Genomic DNA, 14,072 nt, shown 5'->3' on the forward strand with positions numbered 1-14,072 from the left:
TCGTACTCTGGCTAAGAACTCAACATGCCATGGCTTCACTTGCCATCGAGGTTCCCACTTTATCTCCAGGCAGTAAGCTGGGAAATCACAGGGCTCACCTCATTTGTCTCCCCTCTCTCAGGGATCGCTGACCTTTGCTGTCTGGTGTGCAGTCCATGAAATGTTGTTTTCTGTAGTTTGCCTGTTTTTTAAGTTATTTCAGTCCCCGTCACTCTATTTTGAGCAAAAATGGAATACAATTCAATCTTTTGGAACTACTAGCAATTTTTAAAACTCTGGCTCTTATATGTCTCTGTGTTTTTATGTCAATTTGAAATGCCTTTCCCTTCCACCCTACCCTCCTGGCAAGACTCAGTTCCAGCATAATCGCTTCCCAAACCTTCCCAGCACCCCTAAGCCCACACCAGCCCTGTCCTCTGTGCTCCATGGGATCATACACACACCATATAGTTTGGTTCCCCTCAATGAACACTAAGTCCTGTATGCACAGATCTTTGTACCTCCAAATTTAGCCAGGCTAAAACATAGCAGATACTCAACACATGCTTGGTGAAATGAATCAATATTGTGCATAATTACATTGAAACGGAAAACAATCTCCATCGTTTATTTCAGAGTATTTTACAAGTTGCTACTGCAAAAATGGGCTGTAACTGAAACATTTGTACATTCTAAAGTGCTGATATGGCATTTCTTTGAATTAAGTATGTCATTAGCAAAATCCTCAGCCATTAGACTGAGTTCATTATCAACAAAAATGGTTTAGTTAGAAGTGTATCTATTTGTAGCCTTCTTTTGAGGAGGGTGACAGATTGTTTGGCACATGTCTGTGCATTTGGTTTGGTTGCTTATGTTGAGCATGAAACCCTTTCATTGTGTCATAGATTTTGAAAAAGGGCTTGTATATTTACAGCTCATGCTGAGCAGAATGCAATTGTAAACTGCCAAGCAACTTCATCATTTACTTCTCATGTGGTAAAACCTTTCCCTGACTCAGAGTTCTACGGCAGTCCCTAGCAGTGCATTATATACATGTTTCATAGCCTCTTAAGTAGAAATAGATGGTAAACTTTTACATTAGATTTGTCAAGAGTTAGATCTCCGAATTCCATCATGGGTCTTTTGTAGACTACACATATTCTCTTATGCTAAAATGTGCTCCCCACCATTTCCCCCTTCTCAGATTTCTGGAACACTTTGTATAACTTGAGCTTAAGTGTACTTGAGTCCTCAGTACTTTGTTTTTTGACAAAAATAAAAATTCAACTTTATAAAAAACTGATATAAATAGGATCTATTGTCTGTAATAGAAACAAAATGTGTGTATAAGCAGTAATTAATAAATATCACTTACGATCATACCACTCAGAGTGTATTACATATCACATACTATACAGAAAGTAGATAACATGTATTTTATATTGTACAACTGTTTTATAAATGGTAATCTGTTTACTACTCCACCCATATCTTTCAAGTCAACTAATACCTTTTCTAATTCCCTAAAGCAGTAAAACTTAAAATGAAATCTTTCATAAACATTACTTTTTAAAAATATTTACTCTCTCTCTTCTGGAATATCTGCATTTTAATAATCATAATAATAATAATAATAAAACAACTCCTGAAGGCATAATGTTTAACCTGAAGGAATTCACTTAAGTGCTAGAATTTCAGGGATAATGGGGATAAATATTTTGAGTGCTTTTAAGTTGCTACATTCATTTTATTCATGCATAAGTTTATCTCTTTCACATAATAATAATAACAATAATGGTATCACTAAATAGGAAGAGTGGGACTAAAAGAAGTCATTATTAAAATTCCAAATGTAATGTTTCACTATGTCTTAAGAGACAGCTACCTCTAGTAACAGCAATCATATCTCTGAAACTTTACTCTCTAAAAGAGAAAAGAAAAATCACTGGTTTGCCATCTCTAACACTTTCCAACAACCTACTGAAGCATACAATGACCAATTTCATTGATGTAATTTAATTATATGTTCTTTTTTTTATTGAAAAAGTTTGTAACAAGTCATTTTTTATTTTATTTTATTTTTATTTTTATTGTTAATACTTTTTATTTATTTTTCAGTTATAGTTGGCAAGCATTATATTAGTTTCAGGTGTACAATATAGTAATTAGACATTTATATAATTTTTGAAGCGATCACACCAATAAGTCTAGTACCCATCTGACACTGTAGTTTTTTCAACATTATTGACTGTATTTCTTACACTATACTGTACATTCCCATGACTATTTTGTAACTACCAATTTGTACTTAATTCTTTCTCCTTTTTAACCCACCCTCCCCCCAAAACCTTTCCCACCTTGTAACCATCAAAATGTTCTCTGTAACTATGAGTCTGTTTCTGTTTTGTTTGTATATTTTGTTCCTTAGATTCCATATGTAAGTTAAATTATATGGCATTTGTCTTCCTCTGCCTGACTTACTCCACTCAACACAATACTGCCTAGGTCTATCCATGTTGTTGCAGATAGCAAGATTTCATTCTTTTTCATTTTTCAATGCATTCCATTGTAAATGCATAGCACTTCTTTATCCACTCATCCATTGATAGACACCCAGGTTGCCTCCATATCTTGGCAACTGTAAATAATGCTGCAATGAACATGTGGAGGCACATGTCCATTCAAAGTAGTATTTTGAGTTTTTAAAAATGAATACTCAGAAATGGGATTACTGGGCCCTTCTTTGCCTCTCGTTATAGCTTTTGTTTGAAAGTCTATTTTGTCTGGTGTAAGTATTGCTACCCCAGATTTTTTTTTCATTTCCATTTTCATGAAATATCTTTTTCCATCCCTTTACTTTCAGTCTGTGTGTGTTCTGATCTGCAGTGAGTCTCTTGTAAGCAATATATGTAAGGGTCTTGTTTTCTTATCCATTCAGCCACCCTATCTTTTGATTGGAGCATTTAATTTTTTTTTCATTTAAAGTAACAGTTGATAGATATGTAATTATTGCTATTTTAATATTCATATTTTTAATTTTTTTTCTTTTTCTTTTTCTTAAAGAAGTCCCTCCAACATTTCCTGTAATACTGGCTTGGTGGTGATGAACTCTTTTATCTTTTTCTTCTCTGAGAGGCTCTTTGTCTGTCCTTTGATTCTAAATGATAGCTTTGTGCTACAGGCTAAATAAACAAATAAATAAATAATAGCTTTGCTGGGTAGAGTAATCTTGGTTGTAGATCCCTGCTTTTCATCACTTTGAATATTTCCTGCCAATCTCTTCTGGCCTGCAAAGTTTCTGTGGAGAAATCAGCTGACAGTCTTATGGGAGCTCCCTTGTAGGTAGCTAGATGTTTGTTCTTGCTGCTCTTAAAATTCTCTTTGTCTTTAACCTTTGGAATTTAATGATGATTTGTCTTGGAGTGGGCCTTTTTGGTTTCATCTTGTCTGGGACTCTCTGAACTTCCTGGGCTTGTATGTCTCTTTCCTTTGCGAGGTTAGGGAAGTTTTTTGGTCATCATTTCGTGAAATAGGTTTCAATTCCTGCGCTCTCTCTTCTCCTTCTGGTACCCCTGTGATGTGAATGTTGGTATGCTTGATATTGTCCCAGAGGCCCCTTAAACTATCCTCTTCTTTTTGGATTTTTTCTTTTTGCTGTTCTGATTGGGTGTTTTCTGCTACGTTATTTTCAAAATCGCTCATTTGGTTCTCCATCTAATCTACTATTGATTTCCTCTAATCCAGGGGTCTGCAACCACGGGGCTGCAGAGTGGTACCGATCTGTGGCCTGTTAAGCACTAGGCCACACAGCAGGAAGTGAATGGCAGGTAAGTGAGCAAAGCTTCATCTGTATTTGCAGCCGCTCCCCAGCACTAGCATCACTACCTCAGCTCTGCCTCAGATCATCAGGCATGAGATTCTCATATGAGCACCAGTCCCTGGTGCCAAAAGTTTGGGGACCACTGCTCTAACGTATTCTTTATTTCAGTTATTGTATTCTTCATTTCTGACTGAATCTTTTTTGTGTAGTCTATATCCATTTTAATGTGTTGAAGTTTAATTTGTTGAAGTTCTCACTGAGATCATCGAGCATCCTTATAACCAGTGTTTTGGATTCTGTATCTGGTAGATTGCTTGTCTCCATTTTGTTTCATTCTTTTTCTGGAGCTTTGTTCTGTTCTTTTATTTGGGACATGTTTCTTTATCTCCCCGTTTTGGCTGCCTCTCTGTGTTTGTTTCTATGTATTAGGTAGAGCTGCTATATCTCCCAGTCTCAGTAGAGCGGTCTTACCTAGTTGGCATCCTGTGGGGTGCAGTGGCACAGTCTCCTTGGTCACCTGAGCCAGGTGCTCCAGATGTGTCCCTTGTGTGGGTTGTGTGTGCCCTCCTGTTGTAGTTGAGCCTTGGTTGCTGTTTGCAGGTCAGTGGTGGGGATTGACCCTCAGGCTGATTGGTTGTGAAAACTGACCACAACTACAGCAGAGAACTGTAGAGCAAGGCTGACCCTAGGTAGCAGAATTCGATTTAGCCAGGCTCTGATGTCTGGAAAATCTGTCCTTTGGATATGTCTTTTGTAGAGGTATTTGGGTGGTGCTCTGGAATGGCGTGAAGCTTGCCACCGGAAGTGTTGGTTTTAAGGCCTCTGGAGAGGGCTCTGTTGCAGGCCAAGATCAGTCACTGCCTCTGCCCCACCCAGAACCACTTGGTATGAGCTAGGAAGTGATCTGCAGATGGTTTCCACTTGAGCTGGGCTTGAGGCTTTCTGGTAAAGACTAAGCTTTGAACTGAAGCCAGCTGCCTCAAGAGTTGGGTTTGAGGTTCCTTAGCAAGAGGCATGGGGCACACTGAAAACAGTTGCTGCTTGTTTGGATTTTGTGAACCTTTGAGAGATTTTAGGAAAATCTACAGCATGAGCCAAGACAGGTCATTTGTGTGGAAAAGCCCCTGGAAGTGGCTTTGGTAGATCCGAGGTTGGGTGGGACAAGGTCTCAGGGAATCACAAGGGTGGGGTCATTAGCTAGGCTGGTGTTGGCCAGGTTGATGGAGAATCAGATATGGTGCCCACCGGAGTCTGCACTCTGAGTTTTGGAACAGGCTCAACAAAGGAACAACAGCTCCTGCCAGCGGTTCTGACTGGGAAGAAGCTGCCCTTCTAGCCCTCGACCTAAAACCAGACAATTCCGTTCTTCTTCATATGTTCCTGGTAACTTTTGCCTTGCTGCCCCAGCACTGGAGCTCTGAGCAAGTGAATCTGTCAGCAAGTAAGGCAGTGTGTGGGCCCTTTGAGAGGAATGCCTCAGACTCCAGCAGCCTTCTGTCTCGTTCAGCCATAATCTCCACTGGTTTTCACAGCCAGAAGTTGTGGGGACTTCTCTTTCTAGCACTGGGAACCTGGGTTGGGGAGCCTGGTATGGGGCTGGGACCTCTTGCCCTTCAGAGGGAACCTCCACAGCCAAGATATCCTTCTCTATTTTTAATTGTCATAAGTGAGTGTGTGACCAGCTCCTTCCACTTCTCCAACCCTCCTACCAGTCTCTCAATGTGGCTTATTTGCATATCCTTAGTTCTAGGACTTCTGTTTAACCAGACTTTGGGTAATTCTCAATTATAGTTGTTCTGTAGTTTAGCTGTAATTTTGATGTGGTCATAAAGGGAGAGGAGCATAGTGTTTATCTAGTCTGCCATCTTGCCAGGAACTCCTAGTGTGAATTCTTTTAAATTCATTGAGATTTGTTTTATTGTTTATGATATAGTCGCTCTTGAGAAATGGTTCCTGTTTTTTTAAAGCATATATTTTCTACCATTGTTTGGTGTACTGTTTTATGACTTAGATTAAGTTTGTTGAAAGTGTTGTTTAATTATACTATATCTTTACTGATATTCTCTTTACTTGTTCTATCAATTAGTGAGAGATGACTGTTGGTTATAGATGTTGGACTATATTTGTAAATTTATTTATTTCTTCTGGTAGTCTATCAGTTTGTTGCTACATACATTTTGAAGTTCTGATATTACATCACATTTAGGGTTTTGTGCCCTTTTGATTAATTTATCATTATGAAATGACCTTCTATGGCTCTGTAATCTACTTTGTCTGACATTAACATAGATACTCCAGATTTCTTTTGATTAATGTTAATACTATTTCCCCAATCTTTGTACTTTTAATCTATTTGTAGCTTTATATTTAAAGTGTATATAAAGCTTTCATATTAAAAACTCTGTCTTTTATTTTGGGTGTGTAGAAAACTTACATTTAATGAAATTTAAAAAATATTTTGGATTTAGTTACTTTTGCATTTTTGTTTCCAATTTAACTCATCTGTTCTTGGTTCCCCTTCTCCACTTTTTTAATTAATTGAGCATTTTATTATTTCATTATTGCTTTATTCCACTATTACTTCCCTCATTGGTTATTGGCATAACATTTTGTTTGGTACTTTTAGTGTTTTCTATTATGGCTTAAATTTACATATTTAACATATCTACATTCAAATAGAATTTCACATGAATTAAAGGAACAATTTAAAAAAAAAATTCCCATGAATTTAAGAATCTTACAGCAATTTATCTTCATCTTTTTTCTCAATCTTTCCACAACTGTGGTTATTCATTAAATATGTAAGTATATTATAAACCCTCAAATTCTTATTATTTTTTTTCTTTAAAGAGTAAAACATATAAACAAGAAAAATTAAAACATTTATTTACCATTTACTATGGTCTTCATTCCTTTGTGTACATCCAGATTTCCATTTGGTTTCACTTTTCTCTGGCTAAAAGACCTTCACATTTCTTGAGATGTTGATTAGCTGGTGATAAATTCTTTCAGCATTATCGGTCTCAAAATGTCTTTATTTTACCTTTTGTTGTGAAAAATATTTTTACTAAGTAAGAAATTCTAGGTTGGCTGTTTTTTGTTGTTGTTTGTTTGTTTGTTTGTTTTTTTACCCTTCATTACTTTAAAGCTATTCTTTTACTCTTTTCTGGTTTGCATTGTTTCCAATGAGATGTTTGTGTACTTAATATGTCCTTTTTCTTTTACTGCTTTTAAGATTTTTTTCTCTTTATCACTAGTTTTAAATAATTTGGTTTAAAAGACTTCAAATTTCATTATGTTTCATGGTCTGGGGTCTACTGAGCTGCAAAAATCTTGTGAGTGTATTATTTTCATCAAATATGGAAATTTTTTGGTTATTCTATAGTCTCTGCTTCTATCTTCATATCCCACATTCCTCTACTTCTGGGACTCTAATAACATATATATTAGGTTGCTTGATATTGCCACCCAGCTCACTGAACTGTGTTCATTTTTATCTTCAATCTTTCTTCCCTTTGTGTTTCATTGGACAGCTTTTACTGTTGTGTCTTCAAATTCACTAATCTTTTCTTCTGTGGTGTCTGATCCACTATTAAACCCATACAATGTAATTTTTGTATTTTCCAAAAGTTCAATGTGAATTCCATATATTATGTATCTCTTTGTTGTGCTTCTTTAACACATAGATTATATTTATAACTGTTTTAATGTCCTCATCTACCATTCTATCATATGCTGCATACGTAGGTCTGTTTCTATTGATTTTTCTTCTCACTTTGTGTTGTATTTTCCTGTTTCTGTTTATGCTATAGTTTTTAGATGTCAGATTTTGTGAATTTTCCATTGTTGGATGCTGGATTTTTTTCCTATAAATATCTTTTGTGCTTTGTCCTGGATACAATTAAGTAACTTGGAAGCCATTTGATTCTTTCAAGTCTCACTATTATACTTTCTGAGGTGGAATCAAAACAGCCTTTAGTCTACAGTTAATTTGACCCCTCTCCTGAGGCAATATCCTTCTGAATACTCTATTTGATGTCTAATAGTTATGAGGTTTTCATTCTCTCTGATGGGAACGCAAACTCTTCCAAGCCCTGTTTGATCTCTAAGGACTGTTCTACCTCCTCCCTTCTGGTGGCACTTTCTCTAGATTCTAGTAGTTTACTCACAGGTATGTGCTAATCAATTCTCAGCTGAAAATCTCAGGGGAACCTTCTGAAGCAATCCGAAGCACTCCTTCTGTATAGTGCTCCACCAAGCAAATTAAATTCTACCCCCTTCACCTCAATTCTATCATTTTCATCTGTTTCCTCAACTCAGAGAACCCACTGAGCTCTGTTTTTGTTTCCCCCTCCTTGAGCCTGGAAGCTGTAGACAGCAAGCTGGGACAACAATAGGGCTCTCCTCATTTGTTTTCCTTCTCTTAAGGAACAATATCCTGAGCTTGCTATTATCTAATGTCTATGAACTAGTGTCTCAACTATTTTATCCAATTTCTTAGTTAAGATAAGATGGTAAATCCAATTTATGTTCCATTATGGCTAGAAGTAGAAGCTACTTGATAACTTTTGATTCTACTAAATGATCTTACTCATAGTCTGACATCTAGCAATAAGACAAATAGGCTTACAATTAGAGTAATACACTCAGTCCCTCAGCCACTGTTGATCAGTGATATTTTGTATTAGTGCTAACAAAGAAGCATTCTTCCCTATAATATTTTTAAAAAGGTTTTTATTCTCTTCAGTTTGTGTTTTTCTTCCAACTTTTTATTTTTTTAAGTGTGAAGCCTATAGAAAATTCGAAAAAATGAAAAATGAAACTCCATAAGCCCTTCATCCAGATTCACAAATTACTAATATTTTGCTACATATGCTTTATCTCTCTATATATTTTTCAACCAATTAAAAGTAAATTTCATACCTAAATATTTATCTTATGTCTTACAAGAAAAAAAATTCTCTTACATAACCCCAGTAGCATTATCCTACCTAAGAAATTCAATACTAATACAATAATATTAGTTAATATATAGCTCATATTCAAATTCCTCTAATTATCCTTTTTTTCTTTTTTGGAATCACAATCCACTCAAGAATCACTCACTGATTTGGTGATTATGTCCTGATAATCTTTTTTTTTATATGAAAAATCCCTGCCATCATTATTATTATTATTTTTTTTTTTTGAGAATTTTTATAAGAGTTTGTTTGAGACAAACTAATAATATATGCCAGGGAGCATGATCTCAAATAATGGGGATAATAACAGTTTTGCAGTTTCTTTTATGCATTTGAAATTAAGGAGGGAACTTAAGGAAGATTACATGGAGGTGGGCAAGAGCAAGGTGGGGACTGGACTACAAGATGGTTAACAAAATATGCTTTCTTGGGGGTGGTTACAGCTTATTTCAAAAATGTATTAACCTAGATGCACAAAACAATGGACGGGGCTTGCTTAAAAAGAAATAAACTTTTTTACTAAAAAGTTATATGCCTGGAGCATGACTAACCACCATGATTGCCCAGTTAAAAATTTATGATCAGATTACCCCATGAGTTTACTTTTCATAGAGCTCCCCCTCCCCTTTTTTTTCCATCCACAGTTTCCCCTTTTGGTCATAAATCAGTTCAAAGGATGGATTGATAATAAACTTTTTGGTCAGATAGTGTGGTCTCACAGCACTAAGAAGTCTCATTCCTAGGAAGTCTCAGTATCAACATTGTCTTGCCATTTGGGGTGGGGCAATACCAAAAGCATGGGATCTGAGTTGAGGGCAAAATTTCCCAAAACTGGAAGGGCAGATAAATGGAAGGCAATCAGATCTTATGGCCTTCACTGCAAAAAAATGATCTGGATTATTTCTATCCTGTGAACTATATCATGAGCTGAGTTTTGCCTTCTGTCTCATTTTTCTGTATTTGGCATCTAGTATAATATTTATATATTATTAACAGTTATACATCTTCAGTCATTATAAACAGTTGGATGAAAAAAAAACTTAAAGAACAAGCATAACTACTATTATGACTAATATCATTAACAGACAGGTAAAAAAAATCAAACAAAATGGCTTCTGAGTTCAATATCAATCCATAATAGACAAGCTTTGTCAATGTCTTAAGATAGCTGTTTACCTCTGATGTCAGTGGCTTCTCATCCTCAAGGAGTCTTTGATATCTATAGATAGAGGTTGATGTCCATTAGCAGTTAGGTGCCTGATAAGAAACCTTCCCATGAGGTTTGAGAGTGTCTTTTATTTGATGTCCTTTCCAAAAAACCAATATCTAAAGTCTTTGTCTCCTGGGAGCTTGCTGTAAAAAGAAGAGGTTAACAACTTGGCATTTTCTTGAATCTATCGAACCTTGGCAGTAGTGCAAGATCGCTTCAATAATGTCAGCTCATAAATTCCTTTACCTAAGTCCACCTTAAATGCAATATGGTGCATGAGAGAATGCAAAAAATTAAAAATGGGGAGTCAGGGAATGGGAAAGAACCAAGTAGCCATCTTGAATTTCTGACAGTCTTGACTATTCATTATTTACAACCATTGTTTACTCACTCATACAATATACCCCATCAGTTTTCTTGCTTAGTTTGAGATGTTTAACACTTAAAACCTCAATGTCTAATAAAAACTAAGATGTAATCAGTTCTTTAGCTTGGACATTTTGTAACTTCTAGAAACATTTTTTATAGACATAAAAGTCAATTATCAACATAAACTTAATTTTGTAAAACCCAGGCAAAATAAAGACATGTCTGTTTGTTTTACTTAAAGCAACAAACTGAAGCTATCTTTTATTCACTAAGGATTAATCTTAGATCATGTAAACCTGAAAAGCATTTTTGTTAGTTTCTATAAGTCTGAGAATTTTAGAATACCCAATTCTTATAAGCATTTGCCTTCAATTTTAACAATACCATCCAAAGGTAGAAAATCATCTCACACTTACATATGTATATAGACATACACAGACAGACAAAAGGATCTGATTTTTGTTTTAGAGGTATTTACAATTTATATCCATCTTTTACAGATCAAGTTCTAAATGATCTTTCTCCTTTTAAAATAAGGACAGCCATTTTTAATACCTCAAAGAATTGGGTTGACCCCTAAACAGCATTATAGGTTGATCTATTTATATAAATCTTCTTTTTCAACCTTCGAGAGACCAATTAAATATGTTTCTCATTCATTTTGCCTAATTCCATAGCTGGTCTTTTCTAATGTTGCACACAATAAGATTTATAAGTATCAAAGTATCCTCCCTCATCTTGGCTATCTTAGTTACAAATGGGAGGCTGACTGTGGTGGGCCTTGTTGTTAATTTTGAGATCTGTAGAGTTTAAACAAACTTCTAGGGAAAACTAGCCCTATATACATGTTTCCAGATGAGCCAAATGTGGTGGATATTCTTGCAGCAGTCTCTAACTTTGGCACCAGGGACCCATGCTCTTACAAGAATCTAATGCCTGATGATCTGAGGTGGAGCTGAGGCAGTGATGCTAGTGCTGGGGAGTGGTTGCAAACACAGATGGAGTTTTGCTCGCTTGCCTGCCACTCACCTCCTACTATGTGGCCTGGTTCCTAACAGTCCACGGATAGGTACCGGTCTGCAGCCTGGGGGTTGGGGTTCCTTGCATGTAGGGCTGCTTTATGCCCTAGAAGAAATTTATCCTCAGACAACCCCACAAATATTCTTAGTAACCTAAGAATACCTGAACAAGGGTCAGCAATAGCTTATCGGAAACCACTCAAACTATGATGCTTTCCTAGGCACAGACCCCTCTCTTGGCCCCTCTTCCAGGGCACCCTGCCATTCTCCCTGGTACCCTCATCGGCTTCTCTGAGATCTGCTGTGCTACTGCACTGGACACTTCTGAAGCACCCATCTTCCCTACTCTAGATTCCGGGATTTGAACAACTGTCGTCACCCCGTTGGCTATTCGGGTTGAGGAAGCAAGTGTCCTTTCTCTTTTGGAGCTAAAAAGAGTTCAGGCTCTCATTTAACCAGCAAAAATTTTGTTCAGACTTTCAGTAAGCAATCCAACTAAAAAGCAAACATTAAAAGCAGCAACCTTTCCCCCCACCACCACCTCCCCATCCCTTAATCATCTTGAGGATTTTCTAAGAAGAGCTCAAATAAAGTCATAGCCTGCTACTTGAAGCAAAGAGGCCCAGAATTTCAAGGGAAACTCATCAAAGTTCACCCTATGGGAAATGGGGTACAAATTGGGCACAATAGGCCTTTGCTTGTACCTGGCACCAGGTCTGGGGCCACAGGATGGTCCTGGGGGCTTCTTGGGAATCCTACTGACTACACCAAGTAAATGTTGACATAAGAAACATCCAAACCTGTAGAGAATTTTGATAAGGGTTTTTCTGAGCTAAATCAATGACATATGCTGGGGAACAAGATCTCAATTGCTCCCCTTACTGCCATTTTTGTCTTTTATAACGTTGGTAGTTTTGAGGAACTCAAGCCTGTTATCTTGCTTAATTTAGATTTTTTTAAAAATTGTAATAGTGTTAGTAAATTTTATGACAACTTGAGAAAGAGAAATGCCTCATTATTTTGGAATTATAATCATCCTGTCACTTTGAAGACCGTACTAAATTTTAAATATGAATAAATCTCGTTTTAAGAATATACCTGAAAATTGCTCAATGACTCAAGTGTGCCATTACAGAACTTAGAAATGGAAAATATCTAATACTGCATTTCTCCTTGGTGAAAGGAAAAGCAATTGAGATGTTTTGGCTCTGTTTTGTTTTGTTGTTTTTGTTTTATAGTTACAGGGTTACTTGAGAACGTGGCCCAACTTTTTCACAAGCACTATTCTTGTGTGATCATTATGGAAAGTCAACTCTTTCATCTATTCAGCAACTGGACTTGTACATTCCCCCAAGTGAAATGTAATAGAAAAATGCTTGTTATTTTAGAACTCCAGAATATGCATGAGAGGAAAAAAAATGCATTTTTCCCCTGATGAAAGCTATTTCACTTTACTTCCGGAAATTGCAAAACTACCATCTGGTAGTCAACCCTGTTTTTCCACCAGATGGCAATAATCCATAATGGGTGAGCAGGATGAATGGAATGCACACAGGGCGTGAGCATTCAGAGGGCTGTGACCTCTCAAGTGGTAATGCGGGAAAAATGATGAGTCCCAGGAACAGAGGATTAATAATGGATTGCTGAATCTGGCACGTTGGCACCTAACAACAGCCATCATAAAAGGTATCAAAAATCCATCTTTATTAGTGTAAAATTTAAGAATAAAACAAGTTGTACCATATGTGACATTTTTTTTTGTTTTTAAATCACATACTAAAGAACAGCTGATAGAGTGGAGAAGTTGTTGATATTCAAGTAGAATTAATCAAATTCAGCATCAAAGAGATATTGTATGTTCCTAACAGAAGTCACAAATTCGGAGTATTTTAAGAAAAAGGAGGGGGAAAGAAACCAGTAGGAACTGCTGACCGAAGCTGGAGGCCATGTCTCTTCCTCCAGCATGATTTGAAGAGGAATCCTGCTGACACTTCTTTGCTGGTCTTTCAAAACCTGTTTGAGCGTACCTACCTGGTTTTGGTTTTAGGCGGTAGTATACAAAGCCAATCCAATGTCATACTATCCCATGCAAATAATTCACAGTGTGCTATAGTCCAAAATTACTGTACAATTCTATTCCTTGACAGGTTTTATGTGAAAAAACTTTCCTCCCACTGAATATCTGTCATTTTTTCCTCTTCTGATTCCTTCATTTAAGTATGAGGTAGTCCTCTGATGAAAGCCAGGCTGTTCTTGTTGAAGACTAAACAGTACCAACTTTTATCATTGTTTTTGCCATTTTCCTTTTTTTTTTTCTTGAAGAATAACAATATAGTCACTCAATTAAACTTAGAAAAAGAACTTCTAGCTTGTCATATAGAGATTTGAATTTTAAATAACAGTTAAGGTAAACTGGAAAGAATTATTTTGTAGTAGGGCATATTCACACAAAATTCCCATATAATATTATATGCCCATAGTAAATGGGCCTAGTCATACAATACTTCTAAGGAAGCTGTTAAGAGCATTTCCTTTTGCCTTGATAAATAGATTGATTATCTATTCAGTATTGGTAAAGAAGATATATAAAACAGAAAGGCAAAGATAACAGTGATGAAACACAAAATTCAGGGAATTCGGTTTTTCCTTTAGATAGTATTTTTTTAAAGAAGCTATAATGAAAAATGTTAAGCTTTTTTTTTTTTTTACATATT

This window comes from Rousettus aegyptiacus, unplaced genomic scaffold (genome assembly GCF_014176215.1).
Source record: "Rousettus aegyptiacus isolate mRouAeg1 unplaced genomic scaffold, mRouAeg1.p scaffold_m13_p_10, whole genome shotgun sequence".
In the NCBI taxonomy this organism is placed as follows: domain Eukaryota; kingdom Metazoa; phylum Chordata; class Mammalia; order Chiroptera; family Pteropodidae; genus Rousettus; species Rousettus aegyptiacus.